Genomic DNA, 12,126 nt, shown 5'->3' with positions numbered 1-12,126 from the left:
TTAAGCAGTATTTATAATGAGGACGAAAATCCAATAATGGAAATACCAGTAGGTTATATCTCCGTCTGCAATGAGTTGAATTAAAATTGTTCCTTTGTAAGGACATTTGTCCTAGTATGCAAATTGAGTCTCTGCTTTTGAAAATATGTGGACAAAAGGTTAAGTTAGGTATTTTATTCTGTGCCACTACTACGGTTTAGCTAATTTAGCCCTTTATTAACTTCTTAAATACCATCCCACTGTGGACAATATTTATTTTCTGGCATTGTACAAAAAACTAATATATTGGGAAGCAAAATGGCTTAGTGTCCAGGCAATCAGGCTGGAAATCTAAAGGTCTGAATTCCTTTTTTGTCACTGTCATTCTACATCATCTTGGATGAGTTCCTTAATCAGGTGAGTCTTCTGATGATATAAGGACTTCTGTTTTCTCTAAGGGATGTTATAACAAGAAACAAAATAATAAGTATGAAAATAAAGTGACTGCTTCAGGACAAAAAAAAAACCTTTATAATTTGGTAAAATATTATTTTATGTTAGGGTATACACTCCCATTTATTGCTTTTTATCATCTTTATGTCATCAGACCCAAGTATTTGTAAAGTTAAAGATAGGAATGTGGGAGCCAGTATCCTTGTTTGTCCTCTGCTTTCAAGGAGACAAACTGTTCCTTCCAATTGCTGTAATATATCTGTAGTGTGGGGAAGGGGGTGGTGAAAAGATGGATGGAGGCTTACTAGAGTTATTTTTTTTTAATTGTTTAGTAAGGTAATAGATTGTAATGGATTACTAGTTCTCTTATAATGTGACTCACACTCATGAGAATAAGAGAAGAAAGGATGATCAAGCTCTGACACTGTTAGTTGAAAAAATGCCATACACAGAGGTTCGGCAACAACCAATAATCCAAGACAAAGAGGTGGCGTAAGTAGAGAATGATCCTGTGGGAATTCTCGTAATTACTAAATATTCAAGCTTTCTCTACCTCATGCCAACTATTGAAACTTACCTCACTGTAGAAGAGAAAAGACTAAAGTAGCCACCAAGGACCAAACTAGAAAAGATGTAATTTTATGTGAGCAAATACATTTTAGGATCAACAAATTTGCTTTTCTATGACATGGATTTAATTATGGGTATGGCAGTAGGTCTTGATAAATATGCTTTGTCCTAGGTAGATATCATGTCCCTACAACAGTAGTCACCAAGGTAAAATCCTAGCTTCTACCTTATGAAGCACTTTACTTTTCATCGGGTTAACAGTAGGCAAATCTAAATTATTGAGTCTTGTAAGCAATACATGGTGTCACAGATTGAATTGTGTTCCCCCAAAAATATGTGTCAACTTGATTAGGCCACGATTCCCAGTATTGTGTTGTTGTCCTCCATTTTGTGATTGTAATTTCATGTTAAGAGGATTAGGGTGGGATTATAACACCATTATTACTCAGGTCACCATCCTGATCCAGTGTAAAGGGAGTTTCCCTGGGGTGTGGCCTGCACCACCTTTTATCTCTCAAGAGATAAAAGGAAAGGGAGGCAAGCAGAGAGTTGGGGACCTCATACCACGAAGAAAACAGCACCAGGAGCAGAGCATGTCCTTTGGACACGGGGTCCCTGTACCTGAGAAGCTTCTTGATCAGGGGAAAATTGAGGACAAGGACCTTCTTCCAGAGCTGACAGAGAGAGAAAGCCTTCCCCTGGAGCCAATGCCCTGAATTTGGACTTGTAACCTACTAGTCTGTGAGAAAATAAATTTCTCTTTGTTAAAGGCTCCCACTTGTGGTATTTCTATTATGGCCAATAAAAACCCATTGCTGTCGAGTTGATTCTGACTCATAGCGACCCTATAGGACAGAGTAGAAGTGCCCCGTAGAGTTTCCAAGGAGAGCCTGGTGGATTCAAACTGCCAAACTTTTGGTTAGCAGCCATAGCTCTTAACCACTGTGCCACCAGGGTTCCCTTCAGTTATGGCAGCACTATGGAACTAAGACACATGGCATTAAAAAAAAAAAAAAAAAAAGACTAGCATCCATGAGGCAGCATAGGTTCAGAAGAAGAAACCTTCCTCTCACTTATCTTCCTCTTTGAAAATATTAAATTTAGCCCCCTAGCCATATCTGCTTTTTTTTTTCTTTCGATATTGTTTGCTTTTTAAAGATTCAGGCAGTACTCCAGGTACATTAGAGTAACTGTTTTAAAGTACTATTATTCTGAATGTAATTGTGTGTGGGTGTTTAATTTTTAGTAAAGAGCTCAACCTTAGTATTAATGTTCTCTGGAAATAGATCACTATGAATATATCTTAGTCAATAAATTTTGGCAAGTCCTAAGGCTTCTCTTTTGAAATAAAGTGTCATGACCCTTTACCTAGAAGTGGATACCTTCCTTTCCAGTACCAGCTAAACAATAAGCATATAAAAGTATGAATTTTTGCACAAAAAGATAATATTATAATTTACAGTATCATCACATGAAGATATTCCCAGACTGAATTCCTAAAATGACTAAGTCAAATTTCCACTTTTTTGAAATATATTTTTATAAAGGTTCCCACAAAAAACAAAAAACAAAATCTCAAAATATGACTTAACTAGGAAATGTTTTTGATAGGTACTGTTGAGTCAGTTCTGATTCATAGTGACCGAATGTACAACAGAACAAAACACTGCCGCATCCTGTGCCATCCTCACAATCCTTGGTATGCTTGAGCTCGTCATTGCAGGCACTGTGTCAGTCCATCTTATTGAGAACCTTCCTCTCTTTCACTGACCCTCTATCTGACCAGGGGTGATGTCCTTCTTCAGGGACTGGTTCCTCCTGATAACATGTCCAAAATACATGAGATGAAGTCTTGCTATACTCACTTGTAAGAGGCAATCTGCTGTACTTCTTCCAAGACAGATATGTTCATTCTTCTGGCAGTCCATGGTGTATTCAATATTCTTTGCCAACAGTGTAATTCAAAGGCATCAATTCTTCTTCCATTTTCCTTATTCATTTTTCAGCTTTTGTATGCTATCGAAAACACCATCAGGCTAACCTTAGTCCTTAAAGTGATATCTTTGCTTTTTAACACTTTAAAGAGATCTTTTGCTACAGATTTGCGCATTGCAATACATCATTTGATTTCTTGACAGCTATTTCTGTGGGTGTTTATTTTGGATCCAAGTAAGATAAAATTCTTGACAACCTCAATATTTTCTCCGTTTACCATGTTGCTGCTTATTGGTCCTGTTGTGAGGATTTTTGTTTCCTTTATGTTGAGCAGTAATCCATACTGAAGGCTGTAGTGTTTGATATTTGTCAGTAAGTGCTTCCAGTCCTCTTCACTTTCAACAGGCAAGGTTGTGTCCTCTCTATATCACAGGTTGTTGGAGTCTTCATCCAATTCTAGGAAATAGCCCCTACTAAAACCTGAGTAATAAGGAAAAGCCTAAACAAACTGTGTATTTATTACAAGGATAATTAAAATTTTGATGTGGGTAAAACATACAGCATACTTTTTTTTTAATTTCTGACCTTTGCTGAATACACTCCAGCTGTATGAGTTATTATCACAGAAATAATTTTTAAGGCTTCTAAACCACCTTAAGATGTCTTCAAAATTGTATAGTAAATCTAATTTATCCCTTTAAATCTTAATTTATCACATCTGTTGTTTTTCCTGATGCCCTAACGTGGAAGTCCAGCAATAATACGATTCTGAATTTCTACCATTATTACTCTGAAACATCAATGCAGCTGATGTAGACTGGTGTGTTAGGGAAGTGATAACCCTCACCATTAGTTGTATTTACTGAACTAACAATTGAAAATAGATTTGGGTTTAGCATTGTGGGATATATAGGATGTAGATAAATCATAATCACCACACTTGAAAAAATCCAGAAGTTCAATGAACTACTAGAAGGGTATTTTCATGCTGGTGGTGCTTGGCTAAACTCTACTACCGACCATATGACTTGTTGCAAGTAATTTCCCTTTGCCTCCATCTTTGGGATGATTTTAGGATCAAGTAAATAACATTTATAAACATATATGAAGGTGAAATGAAACTCAAATCTGTATAGAAGTTTTAGAAATTGGTAGTATTTTTGCTCAAAGAGCGAAATGTGTCCAACTATCTCTTCCTCACCCGGAATTACTAACATGTATTTCTGGGAAACCTTTATTTGTGACTTGTTACTATGAACTCAAAGTAAAGAACATCTACTGCAAATCCTATAAATCTTTGGAAGCGAATGTCATTAGAGCTATCTTTACCTGAACCTACCGCATCTCTGAGGCTAACTTAAACACAGATATGATTCAGAACTTTTTATATATTTAAGTACATACCTAGTTATATGGATCCCCTGGGTGACACCAATGGTTAATGCCCTTGACTGCTAAGTGAAAAACTGGTAGTTTGAATCCATCCAGATCCAGAGATGCCTAGGAAAAAAGGTTTGGTGATTTACTTTTCAAAAATCAGCCACTGAAAACCCTATAGAGCACAGCGCTACTCTGACACACATAAGATTGCTATGAGTCAGAATCAACTCAACAGTAACTGGCATAGGGTTACATTAATTGAATTTGGTGTGTGTGTGTGTTTGTGTGTGTGTGTGTATGGTGGGGAGTTAGGAGTTAATTTCTGCTTCATTTCTAGTGTGCTGTTTCATTTTTCAAAATGACAGTGTTTTTAAATTCCCTGCTACTTCATTTCTTTGGAGAAGTCCTCTTCAATTACCACATTATTATTAGACATATCCTTGTTCCAAATTTTTCACCAAAAAAATATTATTCCCTATGATAGTTTTATTTAATACATTGTGTTTAGGAGATTCTCTTGTTCAAAAAAAATAGGAAGCTTGCTGACCCATCATATTTTAAATAATAACGATGTACATATGATATATTTTCACATTGTTTTCTACCTATGAATGCATTGAGTATATGAAAATCTGGCTGCCTCTAATGTTTAGATGTTTTCCTATACCCTCTTGAGATGCCTGTATGAATGAGATCTAGATTCAGAATACACAAAGGAAAAACAATCACCGGGAGCTTTTTTCCATGGTTAAAGAGTAATTCTGCTAGTGGAGGTCTTAGTAGCCTGGGGAATAGAAGAGGTTAGCTGCTGTAATTTTGGGCCCATTCTTGTGTTATTGCACACATGAAAAAGTCCCCTTAGAGGCAGGGTGTGGGAGAAGGGTGTGAGGTGTCAAATGTACAAGCTGCAAATTTTAATTTCAAGAATAGGGTGATAGTGACTACATTGTTTCACTTTTTCTCCTGGAAAAGCTTGCAATTTAAAAGATTCATGAAGAACAATCTTCGTGATAGTTGCAAATCACAGATAACATTAGGTCCCCAATTTTGATGTATTCTTCCATACTACAGAAAATAATTTCTGTCAGTATTCTGGTGAATTCCATTCTATAAAAGTCTGGATAAATCCTAAAAACTGAAAACAAAAATGAAACATCCTCTTTCCAAAATGTAGTGTGTATATGTGTAGAAATATGTATGAATACATACATGTATATATATATACATATACATACATATATATGTATATGTACAAAAATATGTGTGCATATGTGCACAAATATATATAGATATACATATATATATATATATGAATGGAGCCCTGGTGGTTCAGTGGTTAAGAGCTCGTCTGCTAACCAAAAAGTCCGCAGTTCGAATCCACTAGCCATTCCTTGGAAACCCTATGGGGCAGTTCTCTGTCCTACAGGGTCACTATGAGTCAGAATCGACTCAAAAGCAACAGGTATATGTGTGTATATAATTATTTTTTTTTATGTCACCAAATACAAATAAGGCATACCATGGTGAAATGGGTGTTAGCTCTGTTTTTTAATCTACTCAGGATCTCAGAAGTTCTCTAAGTGAGGCTTGTGCCTGGGTAACCTTGTTGAAGTACATAAGTTCCCTGAATCTGTACTTTCTCTTTTTTTAAATAGAAATGTTAAAGTCTTACCAATTATCATTCATTTTTAAAACGAGGTGCTAAGGTGACTGGCACTCTATAAGCCTGTAATAGGACAACATTTTAAACTCATCATTAACATGCGTCCTTAGGGTATGCAGCTCAGGAACTGGCAGTCCTTAATTGGACTTTATTAGACTTCAGGGAATTCAGTGCTCTCTCCCAAGTGAGAACAGCTCAAGCACAAACCATGGAGTCAGAATAGTCATGGAGAATGCCAGGAGAAGGACAAAGTGATACAGTCTCAAGGCTCTACAAATTGAAGTGATTATTTTTCTTATGTAGATATGATCAACATGAGTTCAAAATTCTTCTGGCCAGAATCAAACAGTCAGAGGTCATTTGGGTGACCTAAATTTTTTTCCAAACTTATGAACTAGATTTGTAAAGTTCACTCACACACTCAAAAAAATACATCTGTGACACTGATAAAGGTCTAGAAAAAAAAAACGATTATGCTTTTGAAGGAATGAGCAGACTTGCACAATATTTCTGAGGCTCATTTCATAGCATAAAATTATAAATCTAGAGGTAACCTCAGTTCATATTTAGAGTACCTGAACATATAGAGAAATATAAAGTAAGTTCATTAAGTAGAAACTTTTGTAGCATATACTGGAGAGCTGAATGTAAGAGAAATGTTAATCAAGTAAGAAGTAAACAGTCAACCTCAAAGAATCCTTCCATTTAAGTTAGTGAATATTATCAGGGCAAAGTAAGAAGTGAAGCATTACAGTTACTGGACCAAAATATTCATTCCTTAAATATACATGGTCACAAATGAAATCAGTGATTTTCTATCTTCATAGCATGTTAATTAGGTTATAAAGTGCTTCACGAATACAGATAGTTGCATACATAATCTAAGACGAAGAAAGAATGCATTTATGTGCCCAATTTACTGGCAATCTCTGAATTACAAACTTCTCCCTTATCGGTGGTACCTGTTTCAAAACTTTACTATTCGGTATCTCTAAAAGAGACTACTCATATTCACCAGTATCTTGTTTCTTCGCCTTCCTTGGCACATATTTAAACACATATAAAAAGTTTACAAATTTTGTTTCTGCGTCTTCACAGGTTGAAAGTGTCCTTTTGTTTTTTAATTCAAATACACTTATTTTATAATCTATATTTTTTATAAATTATCCCAAGATTAACATGCTTATGGTGCTATCATTATTCTGATGTCTTCTGTATTCTATTGTGTTAGTTACCTAGTGTTGCTATAACAGAAATACCACAAGTAGATGGCTCTAACAAAGAAAAAGTTATTTCCTCACAGCAAAGTAGGCTAAAAGTCCAAATTCAAGGAGTCAGCTCCAGGGGAAAGCTTTCTCCCTCTGTTGGCTCTGGAGGAAGGTCCTTGTCCTCAATCTTCCCATGTTTGATGAGCTTCTCAGGTGCAGAGACCCCAGGTCCAAAGGATGCGCTCTGCTCCTGGTGCTGCTTTCTTGGTGGTATGAGGTCCTCAACTCTCTGCTTGCTTCTCTTTCGTTTTTATCTCTTGAGAGATAAAAGGTGATACAAGTCACACCCCAGGGAAACTCCCTTTACCTTGGATCAGTTATTACAATCCCACCCTAACCCTCTCAACATAAAATTACAATCACAAAATGGAGGACAACCACACAATACTAGGAATCATGGCCTAACCAAATTGATACACACATTTTTTGGGGGGGACATAATTCAACCCATGACACTTATATTGATTTGAATCACTCTTAGATTGTTTCATATGTGCCTTGTAACAAATACAACTTTCTATGTTCAGCACCATCAACATAGACAACAGTTGGCATTCTTTTCAATAAAGGATCTCAGAATACTTTTCAGTTAAGAATCTGATTCTTCTACTTAATTATTTGCAGAATTTATTATTAAAGTGATAAACGTTAAAAAAAAATTTAACAGATAACAAATGTTTTTAAAAGACAGAAAAATGGGAGAGCAAGGTTGAAAAACCAACACAAGTTTGAAGAGATAGAAGGTTAGAACTGACGAATCTTAATGTCTAGATCAATAGTTGTCCACTCTGTTATCTGTTATGGAATTTTTCAAAATACAGATTTCCATGCCTACTGCTTTGAGGCTGGGAACTTATACTTTTTTAAAACAATTTCCTCAAGCAAATCTGAGGTGCAAATAAGACTGAGCATAATTATTCCAGAATGTCCCTCAAGTACTCTGCTAATAAATAATTGTAACTTCTTAGTTGATGTTGTTACTTTATGTTGAGTTGATTCTGACTCAGGTTGACCCCGTGTGTGCAAAGTAGAACTATTCTATTGGGTTTTCAAGGCTGTGACCTTTTGGAAGCAGACCACCAGGTCTGTCTTCCAAGATGCTTCTGGGTAGGTTCACACCACCAAGCTTTCAGTTAGTAATCAAGCACTTAAACATTTGTGTCACAAAAAACAGTACATGTATGAAAAAGGAAGGAAATGTTTATTCCTTGATATCCTATAACTACTAGGCTAAATGAATATATATTTTGCATCTGTGATAATATATGCTTTATAGTATAGCAAAACATCAGAATAATTGGAATTGGATGTGGGATCATATTCTGACTGTCCCTTACTAGGTCAGTGATGGAGGACAAGTTATTTAATATCTTTGAAGATGTTTCTTCATATGTTAATAGAGGATAATACTTACATTAAAGTTAAATGACAAGTAGGACAACTCGGTCAATTGGCATATGACAGCTCATAAAGATAATGTTCTTCATCCTACTTTGGTGAGTAGCATTTGGGGTCTTAAAAGCTTATGAGCAATCATCTAAGACACAACTATTAGTCTCTATGCATCTGGAGCAAAAGAGAAAGAAGGAAACCAAAGACTCAAAGAAGAAACTAGTCCACAGGACTAATAATCTACACGAACCATGGCCTCATCTACCTTGAAACCAGAAGAACTAGATGGTGCCCGACTATCACTACCAACCATTCTGACCAAAGACATAATAGATTGTCCCAGATAGAATAGGAAAAAATATAGAACAAAGCCCACATTCCTAAAAAAGCCCAGGCTTACTACGCTGGTAAAGACTAGAGAAATCCCCAGGACTATTGTTCGGGGATACCTTTTAAACTTAGAACTCAAACTGCTCTCAGAAGTCACCTGCCAGCTAAAAGAGAGAGTGGTTCATAAAATAAATAATATCGCCCTTGAGTACTAGGCTTCTGTAAACAATCATCTACCCGCTGCCGTCGAGTCGATTCCGACTATCATCTAAATGAGGCTTAATGTTCAGTGTTTACCAAAGATGAGAAGGTAAGGGGGACAAGGAAGCTACACTAATGGAAACAGAGCACGAATGGAAATAATGAGAATGCTGACACATTGTGAAAAGTGTAAATATCACTGAATAATATGTATAGAAATTGTTACATGAGAACCTAATTTGCTGTGTTAATTTTCTCCAAAATCACAATAAAATATAAAAAAAAGATTAAATGGCAAAGGTTAATTAAGTTTCTAGTAGAGTTTAATAGTGTCCACAACTCTTGTCTTAATTTGTCAATGTAAATTCAAATACTTTCACATTTAGAGCCAAACAACTTTTACATGTATTAGGTTCAATGTTTTTTCATTGATAAAATTATAAACTAGTTAAAACATCATGATTTTCCCACTCCTCATGTTTTCTTTTCTTTCTCCCACTATCTCTTCATATTTTCTTTTTCAACAAATATTTTGTAAATGACAACTATGTACTAAGCATTATAATAGATGACAAGAGGAATTTTATTTATCTCTTGCTGTGTAACAAATTAATGCAAACTTAATGACATAAAACAACTATTTTATATATCACTGTTTCTGAGAGTCCGAAATACAAGAGCATCTTATCTGGGTGATTCTGGTTTGTGCTCTCTCAAGAGGTTAGAGTGAAGATATCATTCGGTGTGTCAGTCACTTTAAAGCTTAATTAACCTGTTGCCTTTGAGTTATTTCTGAATCATAGCAATCCTATAGGACAGAGTAGAACTGCTCCACAAGGCTTACAAGGAGTGGCTGATGCATTCGGACTACCAACATTTTGGTTAGCAACCATGCTCTTAACTACTGTGTCACCAGGGCTCCTAGGTGATCTATACTCACAATGGGTCAATCTCATCGCTGTTGGCTGGAAGTTTCAGTTCCTCACTAACTACTGGTAAGTCATGTCAGTTCCTGAACATGTGAAATTTTCATTATAGTTAATGGAATGTCCTTAAAGCAAGCAAGAGTTATATTGGCAAAAACACACCAGTTTAGACTGTTTCTTTCAGCTCAGCTGGCATTGTTTCTACCAATATATTTGTTTTAAAACTGTTTGGATCTCCTGTTAATCTTATTATGCCAAAAATTACACTCACAAATCTCTTTGATAAAAGCCCTTTTCTACTTAATAGCTCTGTTAAGGGGGAAATTCCCTTAAACTTCTTATAAAACTACATTATTTAATTTATAGGACCTGTGAGGTACACTCTTAAAATATTTAGAAGGCATTTTCTCTGACTAAAGGGTAGCCTAAGGCACCACCTTAAATGTTCCTGAGTTCTTAACAAAGATTTTACAGCCACAAAGCTGACTTCTTCTCTAGGCCATATTTTTTTGGGCAGTGCCCTGGCTTTTATCTTTGCTTGTAAGATATATTATTTTTGATGTTGCCTTTGTTTTCTAATTTTAGCAGTGATTTCCATCTTTTGAAGTTGAGAATTTTCAAAGCAGTTAAGTCCTGGCCTCTTTGTGTTTAACAATCCTCCCATTAGTTTATCTCTCTTCTCTCACATTTTACCATTAGCATCAAGAAGAAGCCAGATGACATCTTCAGCATTTCTGAGCTAGATCTCCCGGTTAATTAGGTACAATTTCTACTTTCCACCGTTCTGCAGGCAACAGTTTTGCTCAACTTTCAGCTACTATATCAAGAATTTCCTTTCTTACAAGGTCCAATAAAATATTTCTCAATTTCTGTTTAGCCCTCATGCACAGTATCCTAAAAGGTCATCCTACTTCTACACGTTTCCTCCAAGGCTCTTAAAACTTTAAGTACCCTCCTTAAAGTCCTACCAGATTTCATCCACTGTCTAGTGGCAAAGCAACTCCCAGGTTTTGTGTTTCTTTTATGGCAGCATGCTGACCCACTTCCAAGCAATGAAATTTGCACTAATTAGGATTTAGCTTTGAAAATTACACTCTGTCATGTCCACCCCATTCCATTTGTTAGAAGAAAGTCATTAAGTACATCCTACACTCAAGGGAAGGGAATCTGGGGTCATTCAGTGGAAGGAGGAATGTCAAATAATTTGATTTCTGATCATATTATAACACATCACAGGAACAAAAAACATGAATATGAAATATCATTTTACTTCAAGGCTTTCATAACTAGTAAAAGTGACAAATACATAAATAAACATGATACAATACAAAATGTTCTCAAATAGATTTCTGTGAAATGCTTTTTAGATACAGAGGAAGAAATAATATATTTATATAGTTGGATGAGATTGTAAATTTTAAGAATAAGCAGCAGTTCACAATTCAGAAAAGTTGGGAAATGATATTCTAGGCAGAGGGGACAGTATGAGAAAAGTCAAAGATGAACAAAGAGCATGGCCAGTTTGAGGAATGGTACCAAGAGTCCATGAAATATATTTAATAAGAGTTAATATAGCGAAGAGTTGCAGGATATTATGTTAGGTGGCATACAATTTTGAAGATGCTTATATGCTCTCATAAGGAGTTCAAATTCAAAAGCCAAGATTGACTTTCTAGGCCTGACATTTCTTTGAGGTCTCCTATTTTATTGTGAAAATTCATTTGTCATTTTCATGTTATTCTATAGCAAATCAGTATTTTTTACTTTAAAAAATTTACCCAGTCCTTAAGTAAAATTGCCATTCCTGGAGTAGGTACAATTGTTTATGCTCCGGTTTCATATATAGTTTACATCTTGAGAAGTCATCTTTGAGCCATCCAAATCGCAGATGCAAACTATAGCACAGTTGGCAATGCTGACATACAATAAGATATTTTAAAAGAGGGCAGGTCATCATGATCAGAACTATATTTCAGAAAGTTAACTCTAGGGGTGGTGAGGGTGATAACCTGAAGGATGGGAAGTTAGG

The sequence above is a fragment of the Elephas maximus genome, chromosome 10 (assembly GCF_024166365.1).
Source record: "Elephas maximus indicus isolate mEleMax1 chromosome 10, mEleMax1 primary haplotype, whole genome shotgun sequence".
NCBI lineage: Eukaryota > Metazoa > Chordata > Mammalia > Proboscidea > Elephantidae > Elephas > Elephas maximus.
This window is presented reverse-complemented; position numbering follows the sequence as displayed.